At 35.5% G+C, this 16,256-nt stretch overlaps 1 protein-coding gene across 1 annotated transcript in view; it reads right to left on the minus strand.

Moving 5' to 3' along the window:
• The window catches only part of LOC148945568 (uncharacterized), a 99,056-nt gene that overhangs the window by 49,464 nt on the left and 33,336 nt on the right, over positions 1-16,256 (minus strand). The window lies entirely within an intron of this gene.

Raw genomic sequence — 16,256 nt, forward strand, 5'->3', positions numbered from 1 at the left:
GATTTTCCACAGGGAAAATTTTACATGAGGAGAGAATTTTCCGAGGGGGGAGGGGGGTGAAATTTTCTGAGGAAATTTTATACTGGGGAAATTTGCCAAAACACTATGCGAAATTCTTTTTATTGTCTTACTCCTTTGTCGAGTAAATTTTAAGGATGGAGCTGTTGTGGGTAATTGTCCGGGGTAAAGTATTCACCAGGAGTGAATTGTCTAGATGATTTCTCGGTGGGAGGGGGGAACTTTTCCTTCGAGTTAGAGCCGGATTTCTTGGCACTATTTCAAAAACCACCAGAAATTAAACTATAAAAAAAATTATTTTTTAACTGAAAGTAAGCAGCAACAATAAAGCTTAAAAGGAACAGAAATTATTACGTATATACAGTGGGTTTCCCTTTCGTCAACATCTCGCTTTTTGTGCTAAATTTAATAACGACTCATGAAACACAAGGGTCATTTAATTCGAAATTTCAATTGTAAAGTTAATAACCACTCATAAAACACAAAGGTCATTTAATTAGAACAATAAAAATATTTTTTTAAAGTGCTAAAAAACGTTAGGGTGAAGAACGAGGTATTGAGGAGGGGGCGACCCCCTTCGTCTACGTTGAATTTCTGTCCGTTGTAAGTTGTAACGTTGCTCTTTAATTTCCCTTGAAAGAACTTCAGTTAAAAACGATAGATAAATGTTCAAATAGGGATAAATCCTTTTAAGAGATGTGAGTGTTTCTACTGATGACTGTAAATGTAAATGTGACAGAAATATCCAGTATTTATTGTTATCTATTACGGTCTATTAAAAAGATTTATCCCTATTTGAAGTTTTATTTATCGTCAAGGAAAGTCAGTGTGGTATTCGCAATTATCTACTTGGTTTTGTTGTTATTTTTTTTAATTTAATTCGAATAGTAGCAATTATTTGTCTGTCGTGAGTGTTAATACTGTTCAAATTCTTTTTATAAAAACGGCTCTCGTATTTCCATATTTCTCGGTAATCTTGCGTCAACTATTTCTGGCAATATCGCTTCAAGATAAAACTTTTGTAATTTTGGTAGCATTTTTTCTGCCAGAATTCTTTGTCACGATTGATTTTCTCAATAAACGGATCGCCTTTGCAGAAAAAAATAACAAAATAGCCAGAATCTATGTTACAACACTCTAAGACTTTGGTTTTCAAGACAAATATTTTTTTTGGGATAGCCTTCATTCTTCTATATTTAAATTTTTGGCACTGAAAGAAGATTTCACTTTCAAAACCGCCGTATCACCAGACAAAAAAGTGGCCACTCCATCAGGATTGGCTGCAAAATATCCGTATTTAATATGAACAAAAAGTCCTCAAGGATGCACTTTGCAATCCATCTTTTTCTCAAAAGCCGGTATAGCTATTTGTTCGGACATTTGCCCATGTTCCATTGCTTTAATCTGGCGGTTTTTGGGATAAAGCAGTTGGCGCACTAACGGTGCAACAGTCTTTTCCAAATTATTCCAGCTACTGATGGAGTTATCCTATTTTTTCTGTATTCCAGGCATCTGTCGTCAATACAGTTTATCCGAAGTCGTATTGCTTCTTCTATTTCATGAAATTTTAAGTCAGTACACTGAACGCGGTTCAGAAAATCACTTTTTGCATCTTCAAGAGAATCAAGATCTAAATCTGGAACACCTGCATTCCGGCCGTAGTTTTTGTCGGGTCTCGAAAATTTCTTCGTAAATGGTTTTCCAAACAGACATCTTTTAGCTTTCCATGTCCACTTGTTTATGGCCCTTCTGGCCCGCTGCTCAGCAAATCGCTTAAACAAACGACTTGGTATAGATCCTAAACTTCTGCAAAAAATATTCAAACGGGCAGAATGTCCCTTAGAATATTTTATGCCCGCAGCGGTAACACACGTTGTGTATCGGACTTTTTTTGTCACCATTATGTTTTTCCCCCGACAAGCTTAGCAACTATGCTCATAAAATAATCTGCAAGGTTGCTAGTACTGTTTCCGAAGAGAAATCGAGCTCTTTTAGTTAAAGCGTCAAAGGCTGAATACGCATGACTATAGAAAATATTGCTTGGGGCACCTTCTTCGCTGAATTCAACAATTTTTCCTGCCATTTTGCAGCATTCTGGGCACTGTCTATGATGACCACGAAAGAAATGCAATAATATCGCTTTCAGCTCATTTACAAGGTCTTTGACCCCTTTCCCTTCTTTGGTTGTGCGTGCAATTGCGTTTCTTGCAATGTCGCACATTTTCTTTATTTTTAAACCACTAAGAAGCCTCCTGTATTCGGGGTTTTCTTTTTGCTTCATGTAAAGCCTATTTTTTAGGCTCTTACATGCATGGTTGGCACTCAATTTTTTGATATATCTACCGTACGGTACTTTGGCTGTAAGCTCTGCATGGGTGCTAGAGTCACCATCAGCGATAAATCTAACATATTTTAAAGAGTGCATAATTGGAGCGATTCAAAATGCCTCGAATAAAATATCAGATTCCATACCTGTGCTCGGTCTCTGCCAGTTCATAAAGCACATATGGTCGGGAAGCAAAGTGTTTTCATTCCTTCGATGCTTCATACAAATGCAACAGTATTTATTTCTAATCCCAACATATAGAAGCTTTTTTGAATAAAAACCAATGACGACTCCAAACCAGACAATGCAAAAAACCTATTGCCATAGCTTCTAGTGCACCAGCCACCATCAACTAAAAAACACGTCTCCACTGAACCATGCGTGTCGGTTTTTTCGCCTGCTTTAATAGCCATTCTGCGCTTAATCTTGCCATTGTTCAGTAAATATTGATGAAGTGTTTTTTCCAAGTTCTCACCAATGTCCATTTCATATTTTGTAAAAACGTTTTATGGCATACAGTTTAAACCAACTGTAGAAAAAAGCTCCTGAATTTGGCCATGACTCATACCAGTGTTTGTTGCACCAACTACTGCTTCTTTGTTAACGTTTATTGTCCCTATGCTGACCTTTCGTCTATTGGCTACTCTTTCTGTAGTAAAATTGGTTCTTTTTCGCTTTTTTTCAGTCTCCTTTTCTTCTGGCTCTAAATCTGATTCCAAACTGTGTGATTGGTGAGACGGTTTAGATGTCTTTTTCGGTGTTGGTGGTATTTCAGTGTGTAAAGTAACCTCTTCACTGCACGATTCACATTTGAAAATAAAACGTGAACATATTCCAGCCATGAACTCTCTGTCGAACATCATATTTGCGATAAGTTGTATGTCTTGGCACCTGAAACAAAACATTGGCTAAGAATTTGACATTGGGGGGGGGGGGGGAATACATGGGATGAGATTAGATTTGTCACAGCAGTAAAAACAGAAATTAGTATAGGCACCCTCCCCCCCCTAAAAATACTCCTCCCCCCGTGAACTACTCCCTGAAAATTAATACCCCCATCCCTTGTTGGTTGAGATAAGACAGATAAGATATTTATTTAAAAAAAATCGCTATCACAAGCCCACAAAGGGCCGAACTCGCACTTTGGAGTCGACAATATAAATGGTTTACATTAAAAATGCAAAGAACAACAACAAAATAGAGAAAACCATAATGAACAATCATTTAAAAGTCAATAATTAAAACTGTAAAAAGTCAATTAAAAAATTAAAGAGATAAAAACTAGTCAAGCTAAACTTAGAGCGAAACATAAATGCATTAAAAATTGGTCAAACTAAACTTAGAGCGAAACATAAATGCATTTAGATTAAAAGGGATACTAAGAAAATGTCAATAGTTCAACTACAGTAAATAAATAAAAGAGTTAAAAACAATAAAAACTGGTAAAAAAAGGGGGGGGGGCAAGCAAATGAGTGCAAGAACCTGGGCAGTACCATCAGCTAATAAACAAAAAATAGGGGGGGGGGAAGAAACTATTGAGACAATTTATTTATTATTTCTGTAATGAAGGGGATAAAAGTTCTTTCGTATCTGAAGTAACACAGCGAATGGGGGACAAAGCAGGGATGGGCTCAGAAACAGCTCGAAGCGGCCGTAATCTGGATTGGGAGTGACGTTTGGGGAAAATACTTGCCGTCCGAGGGTTTGTTATGGCTTTTTTGCAAAACGGAGGCACAACGAAACCCTAATTTGCTCCAGGGTTTTCAGACTAGCTTTTTTTAGAAGCACAGAGTATGGCACCTTGCCTTCTTTGAAAATTATTCGCAAGGCCCTTTTTTGAATTGATTTGATTTTTTTCCGATTCTTCGCGAGAGATACCAGGGTGCCAAACTGGACAAGCATATTCTAGATGCGGGCATTCAAAAGACGTGTAAATTCTTAAGGAGGGCGATAGACACATTAGCTCTATGGATGATGTCTTTAACGTGGATATCCCACTTTAAATTTGAAAAAATTGTGACGCCAAGTAGTTTAAATGAGGACACAGAAATTCCATGAGGGATAGGATTAAGAAAACAGGATGAGGATTTGAGGAGACAAATGGGCTTTATCATGCCCTTAGAGGCGTGTACAGTCAAGTATAAGACTGAGGCCTCGTCTCCAAATTAATTGAGGATACTAATAGGGTCACTTATTAAATTTCTGAAGCAAGTTTAAACAACCGTTAGGTCATCAACAAATTTCCATCGGTCAGGAAATTCCTTTGTGAGGCTGTTGGTCATTGCTGAAAAAAGGAGGGGACCTAGGAGAGTACCATGGGGTATGCCGTTGTGGACAGGGAGAGGATTTGAATAATGGTTTTTGCATTTGACAACTTACGATCTATTTGTTAAGAAGGAGGCAACTTATTTCACCAGTAAGGGATCTATATTGAACTCGTTGACAAGTTTCTCAATTAAAATATTGTGGTTAACAAGGTCGAATGCTTTCTGAAGGTCGATGGACATTATATTTAGCGAGGAAATAGGCTTTTCAAGGATTTTCCCGATGTGATCAATAAGAGAAACGAGATAATGGGAAGTAGAGGTGGATTTTAGGTTCCCAAATTGTTTCAAGTCAGTAAGAGGTAGGATTTTTTCCTTTAGCCAATCTGCAAGTAATCCTTCATAAAGTTTCGAGAAAATAGGAGTAAGAGTTATAGGCCGAACGCCTTCAAAACCAGGCTTTCCGTTTTTCTTTTTCAAAGGAGTTATGAAACTCTGTTTCCAAATTGTAGGAATTTGCCCAGACTCGGTAATCTTATTGAACAGGAAAGACAAGAGCTTAGAAAGGAATTCATCAAAGACACTAATAAGAGGACAGGGGGAATCCCAAAGAAAGACATTTGTCTTTCTTCGTTTTTGGAATTTTTCTTTCTATCTCAGATAGGGACACAGAGGGAAAAGAAGGGGACAGGGCTCCTGATGGTAATTGGTCGGACAGTGGTGGAAGGCTCTGGACAATGGAAGCGAGGAATTTATTGAGATTATTGGCAGTAATATCAGGAGACTCGGGTAGATTGAAGTTAAGCTGTTCAATCCTCCTGCCACATAGCTTTTTAACCTCAGAATACCAGTTTTTTTGGTTTATTAGTGAACAATACTTCGACCTTATTTTTGTAGCACGATCGTGCCAATTTGCGAATTTCTCTTTTAATTGATTTTCTTAGTTTATTGGCTTCATCTTGTTTACCATTTTTGAAAAGCTTCAATTTGGTTCTAATTAGCGTTTTTATAGTTTGGTTAATAAAGGGTATAAAGGGTTCATCACTGGAGCACTTTTAAATTTTTTTTCAGGGGAACAAATTTGATATTTGTCAATTAGCTTTTTGTGGAACATAGCCATTTTCTCATCAAGATTTTTTAAACTATAAACATCGTACCAATCTTCAGTATTCAGCCACATACCAAAAGAAAGAAGACCAGAATTTTGAAGAGGGCGATAACTGCAATAAATTATTGAGAAAGAATGCTTAAAATTTGAGGAGGGGGTTAAAAGAATCGAAAGATAGTAACTCCCACTTAATGGAGACAAAGCTGAGGGAGGGTTGTAAAAATTATACATATTAGTTAAAATAACATCAAGAGAGGTATTTCCCCGAGTCGTTGGGTTTTTTACAATTTGCTTTACATTTAGTTAGGAACCAAAATAAAACAATTTAATGTCAATTTGATAGCCAACAAAAAATATAACAGCATTGGGGTTTTTATAAATAAAAAAATCAGCACTTGTCTGCAATTGCTGGATGAATTTATGTTTTGACTCGATATTTTGATTTGGGGAGTAATAGAAAACAGCTATTGCAATAATATTAAATAGACGAGGAAGAACTTTTGGTCTAATCCTTAGCCAGAGGATTTCATCATGCTCGGATAAACTAGGGACTCGAATAAGCTTTGGGTAAAGGTTACTCTTAGTAAAGAACAAAACAACGCCACCTTTTTTTCCAAGTGGGTGGTCTAAAGGACGGAGTTTAATAAACTCCGTATAATTTGTCAGGCACAGAGACCCTGGGTCATGGGACTGTACTTCCGTAATAACTATAATATCGATTAGATTTGATTCTGAAAGCAACTCGAGTTCGGTAAGATTTTCAAAATTAAGACTTTCAGCATTATTAACTAAAAGTTTAGGAAAAACAAACCGATTGGGGAATCTCGACGGGAATAATTGGTGTGTTTGAGAATTTCCTGGGTGGGGTTTCAATTTAATATTATGATGCTGCGGTTAAGAAGGGTAAGAGAAGGATTTACCTTGGGGATTTGGAGGTGGAAGGAAGGGCGAGGATACAGACGAAGCATGATGAGGAAGGTGCAATTGTTTTCAGTTGTCGGGAAGCGCGAACAATTAGGATTTAATACAAGACAATTATTAAATGCAAATGGTCTCAGACCTGAGTCACACTGGTAGGGTGGGCACGCGGGGTAAAACGAATAGGTCAGAGGCAGTGTTTCGTGGATATAGGGTAAGAAGTAGTTGAATTGGGAGGATTTTTGGTAGGGAGGAAAGGGGGAGATGGAATACATTTCGACTTATTAGAAACGACTAGAAATTTCCTTGAAACTCTAAAATGGGGTTCTCTATTTATTTTGTAGTTACGGAGGGAAGAATATTTTCAATGCCAAAACATCCCAAGTCTTAATAAACCTTAGCGTAAAGAGTGGTATTTCAAAAGGTAGGTAGTTCTCCACATATTCTTGATAATTTTGTTCCACCTGCGATTAGAAAAGGTTCAGACTTTAATTAAAGGAAGCAGTGACTGATAAAAAAATAAGCTCCAAGTTATTAGGACAGTAAAAGGAACAATAGATAAGATTATGGGTAACGACCACATCAAGAACCTCTTGGGTAACAGAAAGTCTTGTTCCTAAATTTTAAGGTCGACAGCTTGAGCTCTTGGTTTCAAAATTGGCACTGCACTTTTTCATGTAATTTTTGGGTCCTTGCAATCATCCCTGGCTTCATATGGTAGGAACTGCGGTACATAGTCGATATTGTACTTTATTTACGGGGAACCAAGAAGTATTACATGGATTCTTTGGTTTCATACGGTTAACTATCCTTTTGTCAAGCTGCATCTTGGTCACCCTTAGTTGAAGCATGCGAATATCTCAAATGGTAGCCTCTAAAGCATGTCTCTAAAGCATGTCACATACTGGGATTCCACCTAAAAATCAAGCAAATTTATTGCAGCAAATCAAAGCATTCGTGAGTCCAAGTCTTTATTTATGCATTTTACTCTGACACACATCAAACTTAAATCCAACAATGAATAAAAAAATAAAAGTAAATTGCAGACAAGTGCAGGGGCACCAATTTTCGAAAACATCGGAAAGGGTGAGAACTCCTTGTTTAATAAGAAAATAAGATACCCGCATACATTTTTTTCAAGATTTAAGAGAATTTTAGGTAGGCTACTTGTATGGTATAGCCGTGACCACTCAAGTGGTTCATCCATTGACACATTGCAGAACCGTTTTTTTTTTCGCTCGTTTCTTTCATCTTAGCATGAGACAATATAAAGATAATTGACATAATATATTTGAAATAAAAAATTTGGTAAATATATTTGCAACTAAGGGGGGAGGGGTGTTGGTAAAGTATTTGGACAGTGTTAAGTTAGAAAAAAATTCTTTATTCATAATATGGAAAATAATAGTACCTAACAAATTATGCTTTCCGACCCATTCTGCTTCCCTCCCCCCCTAATAAGCAAATATATAGCCCAAATTCGTTTCTATAGTATTATATTTTTATCATACTTCTTCTGGTTCTACTTAGATGAGGAATGTTAGGTCAGGGTTCCGGGGCGGATTCAGGATTTTTTTTAATGGGGGCGCAAAATAGTTTGAACCGATAAAATTATTTTAGGGGGGGGGGGCAAAATAGGTTGATCCGACAAACTTCCGTTATGAGCAAGTTTAATTAACGCAAACTTGAGTAAATTAGGTAAATTACGCTACTTTAGACTACGCTAGGGAGGGCACACACACCCTCCTCCCTGGATCTACCACTGTCAGGGTTATATCGTACAAGTACCGATTTTTTTTTCTTTTTTTCTCAGTAAAAATACTAAAAACAGTAGTTTCAAATCTAGTACGGAAAATATCGATTAAATGGCACTCCAGCACAAGCGTTAAATTGGTACTTGCTAAGAAAGTGGTAAGTACAAGAGCATTGAAGTTTCGTTACTGCTAATGAAACAAACAAAATAGGATGAAAATATAATAGTTCAGAAACAAATTTGAGCTATATATTTGCACATTAGGGGATAGGGGTGGTAAAGCATAGAATATTAAGTACGTAACCTATGTTTATACAGCCTCCAGGCATTACCCGATAAAATGCCTATCTGTGCTCGCAATAGAATTCTCTTTTACTTACCGCTTTCTAAATAAGTACCTTTAAATTATTTTGAGCCTATACAGTTCTTTTTTTGTTTATTTGCTTTTTCTGGAGGGGGGGGGTTGTTAATGTAACCATCTTTGGGGTCAGGCTGAAAAACCATATTATTTTTCTATAAAATTAAAGGTTCGTACTTACACATGTTTGATTACAAGATCTTGGTAGCTTTTTAGAAAATAAGGCACATTAACTATCCAACGAGCAGTCTTCAAGATTTCAGAAGTTAAACTGCGGCCACCTGTTATTGTTTTTAGTCTCAATGGTTCTATAATGGTTTCCTCTTGCAGAGATACTTCCTCCAAGTCAAGCAAATACTTCGGAAGTCTTGGTCTTCCACGTTTCACGTATATTTTGTTTAACTTTTCCATGCCCTTTTGCACGTTAATTAAATTAAGTCCTCATTTATTGCGCTTTTTTCCAATAACTCAAAAAGTTTTTCAATCTCTTGAATAGAACTTGCTCAATCCTTGATATATTTCGATTGGTTTAGAACAACGGCATACAGCGGATACGGTATGTTTATCCAAGTTTAGTGGTATCATGCACAGGACACGGCGTCTGTTAATTGCAACACTGACCCAAAAATTAAACAACCCTTGTTCAACTTGAGGGTTCCGTAACTCCAAATCGATTGCAGCGAAAAAAACCCACAAAGGATAAAAAAAGCCTTTAATTGAGCAAAATCACCGTAAAGTGTCTAAACTATTAATTTGGCTTGAAAATATTTTCAAGCTTGTTAGAATTTTATTAAAGTTATTAATAACGTTTTCTTGAACAAAGCCAAGAGAATTTTTATATAAAAAAGTATTTAAAACATAGAAGGAGCATAAGAAAAAAAAGTCGTCCTGACCAAATGATAGCCATTAGTCTCCCAAATCAGGTGAACTACAATTTAAGTTCTCTAATATATCTGTTTCTTTAAACAAACAAAATTTCTTTAACATTGAAGAGATAGCCAAGCGACTTGGACTGCTTTCGGCCCTTAAGAAAAATAAAAGAAGGAAAACTTGAACTTGTAATTAATCAAATTTTAGGTCAAAGGCGGGTCAAACGATTTGTCTTTTTTTGCTGATATTTTGAGCAAAACAACAAGGGACAAATATAAAAAATTATGTTGCGATACTTTCTTTCTTGCTATCGCTCGTAAATTCTGGCTGCCGCTTATCTTTTAACCAGATTAACCAAATTTCTTGGCTTTTTCACATTCATTTTTAATTTCTTCCCCTTCTCGTTGTCGCAAGACTTGTAACCTCATATTTCTTTGTTCTTCACTTTTGTTTTTAACACGTTGTGATTGTCCCCGATGAAAGTATTCTAACGGTATGTCACTGCCGCTTATCTTCTGACCGGATATTTCTTTGTTCTTCACTTTCAATTTTGACTTGTTGTAATTTCCGTAGCCGCAAGTAATCTAACCAAATATTCCTTTGTTCTTTATGATCTAGGTTATAAATTTATCCTCTAGGCTGAAAACCTCTTTCGCAAAAGACTCATTACGCTTGGTATTTTATATTTAGCTATGTTTCTTGTGTAATTTTGCCTGCACCATAGACATTAAAAATGACAAAACCATTACAGAGTTGACGTAAGTATAGTCTTGAAATGTATTCATAGATATAACGTAATGGGATTTTATTTTCCCAAAATTAAAGGCTCTTAACGAATTTTGTCAAACTGGTGACCTACATGGATCGTTTTTTTAAGGCCAGAAAATACCAAAATAAAATATGGAGCCATTATCGAGAACAAATCACTAAATGCATATATATATATATACACACACATATATATATATATATATATATATATATATATATATATATATATATATATATATATATATATATATAGTACCGCGTTACCGGCGGCAAAGCCACCGGACCCCGGCACGGCTACGCGGTAGGCTTCTATAGATATATATGGATTCTCATTGTTGCTTGTCTTCTAACCGCAGATAATGTGAGCCTCTTTTTGCTGTCATGGCGACACCATAGGTTCGATACAACCACCCTGGAAAAAATACGAATTATTCCTTAAAGTTGTGACCTATTTAGATTGTTTTTATGGCCAGAAATGTCAATGTGCCAGTTTTGAGAAAAAACTATGTAGCCGATTTTGAGGCCGGGCCCCGGCACTCGGCATATAATAATAATAATAATTTATTTGTGCCCACTCATGAACAAAAATGACAAGCGGAGTACAAAGAGAGAAAAAGGAAACAGCAAAGAAACTACAGCAATCAAAATCATACACATTATAATACCACACTAACTAATCAGCACAGTCATAAAGGGTGTGCACCGGCAATAACTCGGATAATTTTTCGAATGATATTTTTCTAGCCTGATTTTCCAGATCTGGCAGAACTTCAGTCGGGTGACGCAACTTATACGAGCTCAGGAGACAAGTTTTACGTCCATATAACGGTAGACGCGGCAAAAATTTCAGATACTTGCAATAAACTGATCAAAGTTTCATTTTTCTGTTGCTGCTAGCCAATCCCATAGCCGTGAGGCATATAGAAGATGTGACAATGCAACCGCTGAATAAAGTCGTGATAGCACTTTTCTATTGTAACTATACTTGAGTGCTGCTAATCTAGCATAAATAACTCGAATTGGGTAGATACATTTTCGATAATCAGGGTCCTAGAACTGATGATGCTAGAGCCATACGTAACACCAAGGTACTTAAATTGATACACCGAAAATATTTTCGTTCCATTAATGATGACATAAGGCTCAATTCTAAATATTAGACTACACCGCGGATAAGCAACCATGAACTCTGTCTTTTGGGCATTCACTTCGAGACCTAAGCCATTGTACCCACCAATCAGCTGGTCGAGGTTACCCTTGAGGCTTGCAAGGTTACTACCTATCATAAGCACATCAACGGCGTAACATAATAAACTAAAATCACATAGTTCTAGGAAGAACCCTCCATATATACGCTTTGTAACTGAGGAAGTAAGAAAATTGAACATCACCGGATTAAGAATGGATCTTTGTCGAAGCCCTCTAAAAAGCCTATAGGACTAGATAATTCTTGACCCAGTTTAACCCAGATAAATGAATAACGATAGCAATAAAAATTGTAAGCTAAGACATAATCATTAACACCACTTTCCAACAACTTAATAAAAACTACGGCTTGAATTGCCGATTCGTGAGTATATATATTAACACTACACACAAACAGGCGGCTCCTCGATCTTCCTGCTTGCGAGATAACGCTTCAAAACCCGATGAGCAAACGTGCCGCTCAGATTTTGACGGAACCCAAACTGATGGTAATCCATAGAGCATTTTGACACTATTTCCGGGAAAACAATTCGTTCTAAAACTTTGCTGAGGTTTGTAGATACTGCAATGGGACGATAATCAGAACATTCATTTGAGTTTTTAACTTTTTTCGGGATATTACTCACAACACCCGCACAAAAAGATTTCGGGACTACTGCAGAATCTATGCACATTTGATACAAGAGTGTTAGAGGTTCTAATAGTAGTGTAGAACCATTAGACAGATGTTCAGACGAGTTTGTGTGTCAAATCCAGGAGTTTTCTTTCTCTTTTGCTGTTTAAGAGCAACCTTAACATCAGGTTTCTTAACCACAAACGAACTTCTCTTTTGAAGCAGAGGTTCTAGTTTACTTTACGATTTTCTGAAGAAATTCTACATACTGGTCGGATTAATTAAAGCGTCACTTGATGCTCTTTCTGCTTCGTTCATTTTGAGATTTTCGACTAGCAAACTATAATCTCTTTTTGTAGAACAAAACAAATTATGTAAAATACCTGACCTAGGCTTATCTGATTCACGCCATATATGATACCATAGCTTTGAGCGTTGTTTGGCAACTTTGATTGACGCACACTCATTCCAACCCGGCCGACTAGTTCCTTTTCGCACTCGACACTTTGGCACGGCAGCCGATCCTGCAACTTTCATAGAATAGATTTTCCCAAAAAAGGCATATTTCTGAATATCCCATTTTGGTAATGTTATTAAGCAAATTTTCCTAAACTCTTTGGTATCAAAAATATTTCTATTGCTCAAAATGAAAAGTGCTTGGCCTTTTTTCTTAGTTTTACTGGACAACTTTTGTTTTCCCGAGTACATGTAATGACAAATCCCATAATAGGACCCATTAGCAGATACTCGCCGGAATTAAAATCGTTGGTAAAACCACGTTTCCAAGTAAATCCAAGTAAATATTTTGTCTTGGAAGCCTGTTTTGATGTCAAACAACTAAACTACGAAATTCTGTTTAATGTTTTAAGGGATATACCAGTTTATTCAAAAAAAAGGTATACACTGTAAAAAGAATAAATTGAAATACACAGCGTTTTTTGTCAGTGTTCAAGTTTTCGATTAGTTAAAAAAAACGAGCAAAAGTATTCCCCAAGAAAGAATAAATTAATGAATTAAAAACAAATAAATTATTTAGTAGATTACAAGGAAAGAGAATTCGCAGGCAATCTTCAGGGTTAATTTGGCAGTGTTGTTGCTAGCCTTTACTAAGGTAAGCCCATCAAGCATAACAATAAACATAATAACAATTAAATAAGACAATGCTATAGATAACAATACTCAATGGCCTGTAACTTAATTGAAAAAAATAATAGTTAAAATAAAAAATCGTAGATATATTTCAAAATATATTCTTGCAATGAATTGCAATGAAACAAACCAGAAGAAGGAATGGTTAAGGGGTGAGAAAGCTTCAAAATAAGTGAAATATCTAGAAGAGTTTTTCTAGTTCGGGGCCTTTAAGTGTATATCTTAAATAGCCCCAATTAAACTGGTGTCTCAGTTATGGACCCCAAAAACACATATTCATATATATTAAAGAGGTTTAACTTTGCTTATTTTTTCTCAAGGAAAAACCTTCCAAGTTCTTTAATAATATCATATATTTGGATTCAATTTTTGAATCCAGTTGCAAAACGGTTTGAATTTGAATACTTTGCTTTATTTACACAGTTTAATGCATTTCAAATATTTTTACAGAGGCATAGCCTTGAATTAATTAGCTGCTGCATCAGCTAAGTAACTAAGGTGAATCAACTGCATCAACTAAGGTGCCTTTTTAAATTATTTAGTCCAATACATTCTTATAAATATTTACTTAAGCAGGTGATATTAATCTTATATGCTTGAGAATTGTAAATTTTTTTTACTTTTTTTAAACTAGATCTCTACAATTTTCTTCACCTTACAGAGCTTTTGTTCATTACTGTCAAAACATTCCCACAAAGATGGCGATTTACTGTTAAATAAAGCACACTTTTCTTTTCAGGGAAAAAATTCAGGAAAAAAATTCCATTCAGGGAAAAAAATAGTCAAAATTTACTTAATATTTACCATTGTAAGTTTGCATTACTACTCTTGACAAATGATAACGAAATTGTTAAGAAAGCTTAACACAAATATCCATAGCAAAGTGCTCCAACTTATTGAAATTTCAACACACATCTGTTTTCCTCTATTTTTATTCATTACTATGTCTATATACTTTTTGTTCTTTTCATCCTTTTTCTCTAGCGTTCTTATTCTCTTCATGTTTTTTTGTGGCATTAAAGATGTAAATTTTTGAAAAATTTTTGGATGCTTGGAAATAGTAACAATAATTCTTTCGAAACGGCAGATTCTTTACTTTCTGTACAAATTGCCTGTTCAAGAAATTATTTTATTGCAAACTAAACATTTGGATATTATTATTATAATGCATTATTTCTTTTTTTAATCGATAAGTTTTCATCCACAAGAATTGCTATGGAGATGAGTTCAATTTTACCTCTATACATTTAACCCTTCAGATCCTGGTCTTGATTTTTATTCAATAGGGTTTTTTTTGTACCTCTCCTTGGCCATGTCCCTACATTAGTTATGTTAGTAAAAATAAAAATAAAGCCTTTTCAAAACATCCAATAAAAAAGGATAAATACATAAAACCATTATAAAAATTAGGAGAGCAGATTAGATAGACTAAGAGATAGACAGAGAAAAATAGAGAAAGAAAAAAAAAAAAAAAAATATGTTTCTTGTATTTTTTTTATACAAAAAGTCTTCATTGTTCAAAGGTCTTTTCATACCTCTCTTTGCCCATACCCCCAGATTATATAAATATCAAATCTGTTTATACAAAAATACTATTCTGTAAGAGGCTTTTATTGTACACTATAAATTAGAATGCCCTTTCCTATAATTAAATAAAAAAAACAAGTTTTTTTAACTGAAAGTAAGGAACGACGTTAAAACTTAAAACGAACAGAAATTATTCCGTATATGAAGGGGGCTGTCCCCTCCTCAACGCCTCACTCTTTACGCTAAAGTTTTTTTATTGTTTAAAAAAATAGAGTTGTGAGAAAGTCAAACTTTAGCGTAAAGAGCGAGGCGTTGAGGAGGGGACAGCCCCCTTCATATACGGAATAATTTCTGTTCGTTTTAAGTTTTACTTTCAGTTAAAAAAACTTGTTTTTTTTATTTAATTTTAGAACGTTTTTGAATAAATGCAGGTTCTGATTTTGGCTCACCGTACATGAATAATTAAAACAAAATTTGCATATTATATTTGGTTAAATGGCTTTCTCGAAACTTGTTTAATTTTATTTACGAACGTTTTTATTAGTAATAAATATACGTAAAATATAATTAACTTACGTGTCGAACTTCTATATTCATAAATTTTTAACACGTATATTAGGGGGTTCGCCCCCTAGTCAATACCCTGCTCTTTAAACTATAGTTTGAATTTTTTTTCCAGTTCTTTAAAAATGACCACTTATTCACCATCAGTTGATCAGTTGAAAAACTTGTTTTTTTTTATTTAATTCATGATCTTTTTATTTAATAATGCTGGGAAATCCGGCCCCCCCTTCATAGCAATGTCCCTTCCCCCATGAAAACTTCCTTCATGGAAAGATCCTTCCATATAGCCCCCGACCCTCTCCTTCCCCCACCTACCAGAAAAAATATCCTCTGAAAAAGTCTGTATACGTCCCAATAACCAATACTATATGTTAACATTGAGTAAAGTTCATAACTTTCAGCCCTCCCCCTGGGGACTTTGGGGGATCAAGTCATCATAAGAAACATTTTTATCATATTTTCGACCATGCTGAACAAAATGGCTATCTCAAAATTTTGATCGGGTGACTTTGGGAAAAAAATGAGCGTGGGAGGGGGCCTAGTTGCCCTTCATTTTTTTTGGTCACTTAAAAAGGGCACTAGACCTTTTAATTTCCGTTCCAATGAGCCCTCCCACGATATTCTAGGACCACTGAGTCGATACGATCACCCCTGAGGAAAAAAACAAACAAAAAACAAACAAACAAACAAACAAATAAACACGCATCCGTGATCTTTCTTCTGGCAAAAAATGGAAAATTCCACATTTTTGTAGATAGGAGCTTGAAACCTCTACAGTAGGGTTCTCTGATACGCTGAATATGATGGTGTG

Source organism: Artemia sp. Qi Xiang Cuo, chromosome 13 (assembly GCF_049724085.1).
Source record: "Artemia sp. Qi Xiang Cuo chromosome 13, ASM4972408v1, whole genome shotgun sequence".
In the NCBI taxonomy this organism is placed as follows: Eukaryota; Metazoa; Arthropoda; class Branchiopoda; order Anostraca; family Artemiidae; genus Artemia; species Artemia sp. Qi Xiang Cuo.